We start from the raw sequence: 3909 nt of genomic DNA on the forward strand, positions 1-3909 counted from the left end.
TGGGAACCGGGAAACTCTGGACCACAAAGACGGTCCAAGGCTCCAAGCAGTTACTGTCGCACACCTAAACGAAACAGGCAATATAAAATATATTGCGTCACTATGACGTAACACACACAATGCTTACCGTTAACTTTGGGCAACAGAAGACTAAATACACCACGCTTCACGTGTGTACATATGCAAGAGAGACACTGTGAGTACAAAGACAGCGTCAACACCGTGTGTAGACTTAATCACATAAACAAGGGCAGCTATATACTATTCAGCGAACTGAAGTCATCGCAGTTAAATTTGCCAATGTTACAATTTACACATTTCGGTTATCAGTCGTTACACACATATGTACAAAGAGACTCACCAGAAAATGCTCTGGCAGTGGGGGGATTAAAACTCCATGCAATTTCGCGTTGTTGCAGATATTGGTGAATCTGCTGTTGGTTCCACTTCTTCAGTTTTTCGAGCAGGATACGCTCGGCTCCGACGAAATTCGTGCCGTTGTCGCAGAAAATCTGGTTTGGACGTCCACGACGACCGATGAAGCGTCGGTCGACGATGAATGGGCTATATCGTTATGTGCGGCCCTGGTGGAGAAACAAGTAAAGATGCAACCTCTTTACCTCACTTCGCCCTTGCTTCACAAGGAAGGGTCCGAAGTAGCCGACACCCACCACTGAAAATGGTGGCTTGTTGGCCTGCAGCCTCGCAGCAGGAAGGTCTGCCATCATCTGCTTCCCCAAGGAACCGTTTCGTCGTCGGCAAGAGAGACACTTGCCCAGCACGCTTCGAACCGCCATACCTCCTTTGACAATCCAGTAGCGTTGTCCAAGGGACGACCTGGTGTGTCCCATTCCAGCATGACCAACTTCAAGTCTGTAACTCGATGGTCGTACGGAAGGATGATCGGATGCTTCACATCGAAGTCAATCAATGCACGCTCCAACCTTCCGCCAATCCTTAGAATTCCATGAACAAGAATTGTGTTGAGTTTTCCCAAAGCTCTCTTCTTCTTTGGCAAACAAACAGTTCCGTCCTTTGCCTTTGACACTGTAGCAATGACGTCTGGGAAACTGCGCCCCTGCACGTACTTCACGATCGCAAGCTCAGCAGCTTTGAGTTCGACGACAGTCACTTGACCAGTCGGCACCCTGTACTTCGACGGAAACCTATTGGCTAGCAACATCGACTTGTATCGGAGAATCCATCCGACAGCCCTTTTTAACCGATTCCAGGACGAGTACTTAAGTCGATCAGTGGGAGACTCGTTGGCGACGAGACAAACAGTTTGAGCTTCCTTCTTTATTTGAAGAAACTCGATCGGCACGTTGGACAGGTCGGGGGAAGAGGGCCATGTATCTTCTCGTTCCCAAAGAAACTGGGGTCCACTGAGCCATTGGCTAGATCTTACAAATTTGTTCACACCAAGTCCACGTGACGCTTCGTCAGCAGGATTTACCTTTGTGCTTACATGCCTCCACTGATTTGGACGAGATGCCTCTACAATTTTAGCTAAGCGGTTTGCTACGAACACCGGAAAGCGCTTGTTGAAGTTGCGAATGCTTTGGAGAACGACAGTCGAGTCTGTCCAGAACGCAGATTGGCATCCGACCAGATGCAATTCCTTCCTCGCAAGTTGATCCAACTTGACTGAAACAACGGCGGCCGTCAACTCCAGGCGGGGAATCAAACACGTCTTCAGTGAGGCAACACGTGCTTTACCCATCAGAAACGTCAAGTGGAAGTGCCCAGACAATGTTTTATTGGCTGCATATCACTGGTTCTATCAAGCTTTTACGAACAAACAAGTTGCACTCTAAATGGACTTACAATTATTCAAATTTCGCATTGCTATCATAAGTTACATATATATATATATGTATGGTAAACCAACACACATTTGTTCGTAAATCATATGTGATAAATCATTGGTGTAGAAGTATTATCATGCTTTCGCATAGCAAGGCAGGATCGCCCCACTGCGCAGGCCCTTTTAAAAATTTGGCGACATTAGCTCAAGTATTTTGATCATACGGTTCACAGGCTTTGCAGCCAAGGCATTGCAGCCAAGCTGGATCAGCCACTTTTCCCGGCAAGTCGGAGCGAGATCTGAAAAATTAAACTCTCGGTGACGTTTGAACTCACGACCCTGGGCTAACCAGGCCCAACGCCCTACCAACTGAGCTACAGGAGCTTTAGCGTTTTTTCTTTGTTTATGTGCCACAACTTTGTCCACATTGCTTGATTTACATTTCATACCTCCTGATAAAGGCTGCAGCATAAAAGCCGAAACGTCGATAAAATAAAGCTTGCCAGAAGAGCAGAATTCAGCAATGAAACATGCTTGGCATCGTCAGTAACAATTTGGATCGTATATGTGGTTTCACATCCATTGTGCTAAGCGGAACAATTGGTCACGCGACAACCGATATTAGGTGTATCAAAAACAGGAACAACTTCATTGTTTAGGGAGTTTGGTATCCCCTCAAAGAAAAATAGTTTTTGAATCCCATGATTTAAACAGCTGTTCCACTTTTTGCGCAATGAAACAGGTTTCGGAGGCATGCTGTAAGTATCATTGGAAATTTACATGCGCAATATCACAGATATAGTTTTCACAGGTTTAAGTTCGTTAGTGAGTGTTTATTACCTAATCACACCAAACGAAATTTAGATGTTACAAAGGTAAACTGCGCGCTTTAAAAAAATCTTGCAGTCTTCTTATCAACGATCATAGCAGGCAGCTCTGTAAATGTTGATTATGTAGAAAAATATATTTTGCTGTAAAGACATCAGAAGTTTCCACAAGTACATACAGCTCTTATGGGAACTGATGATGCCTTTATAGCGAAATATATTTTTCTGTAAAAATCTACAGGGCTCTCTGGCATGAAGATCAGCCTGCAAGAATACCTTGGTTTATTAAAATACTTTCGATACACGTGAATGGGTTTTGTTTGGCCTGCTACTTCCGCTTTTAAGAAGAAGGTGCTTTATTCCAAAGAGCACGATGAAAGGCCGACAATATTGCAGACCTTGATGAAATTTAAACCAGGGGATGTAGATTGTTACAAAGCGTATAGAAGGGGTAGAATATAACATCCTATTCGTGTGAATTTTGTGAAAAGTTAAAACTGTGCCAGGATTTGGATGTTTTTGTGGGTTTGATAACCTGTAATCTTCATTCCAGTGACTGTGGTTGACTTTGGAAATATCTTTCAGTTAAATCTTATATACGTCACGTAGGCTTGATTTTGTAAAAAGCATGTCAGCCAGATAACAACAGACGCTATAAAGCAACTTATCTTTAACATTATATGTCTATTAATGTTTGTGTGGTCAATGACAGAATCGTTTCCGACAATTGTCTATATTGCCGTACTTCAACTTTACGATGGCAATTGATAATATGACCACTTGCTTCCAATAGTGTAAAGCAGGTTTAAAAGATAAATGCTTTTTAAGGTATGTAGGTATATCCGATTTATATCATAAAATAACCAAACTTGTGCAATTTACACATCACTACTATAAACACTCTTTTTGTTATCTATTTCAATCAAATTCCCAATCGATTTTGGGGACGCCATAATATTTTATGACTATGCAATGAAAAACATTTGGTCCAGACGATATGTACCTGCTGTTGGATGGTTCTAGGTCTAAAAATAAATTGCGATTCTCAAAACTGTTTAAAATTGTTGCACATTAAGGATATAAAAGTCCATTTGTTAGCAGCGTTTAGGGCAGAACCAAGTGTAATTGCTTTACCGCCATAAGCAGCCATCTACTCTGTAAAAAGTGATACAAGGTTTACCTCACGAAACAAAACAATACTTGGGAGGAGCAGTGCGCCTTTTGCACACGAATGATTAAAACAAGAATCCACTATAGGTTTTAGTTTGACGTAGG

The 3909-nt window shown here is 42.5% G+C and overlaps 1 pseudogene; it reads right to left on the reverse strand.

Annotated features, from left to right (window-relative positions):
- Positions 1–409: 409 nt before the first annotated feature.
- LOC145899161 (uncharacterized) lies at positions 410–2300 on the reverse strand (annotated as a pseudogene).
- Between the last annotated feature and the right edge of the window lie 1609 nt (positions 2301–3909).

The sequence above is a fragment of the Ascidia mentula genome, chromosome 4 (genome assembly GCF_947561715.1).
Source record: "Ascidia mentula chromosome 4, kaAscMent1.1, whole genome shotgun sequence".
In the NCBI taxonomy this organism is placed as follows: Eukaryota; Metazoa; Chordata; class Ascidiacea; order Phlebobranchia; family Ascidiidae; genus Ascidia; species Ascidia mentula.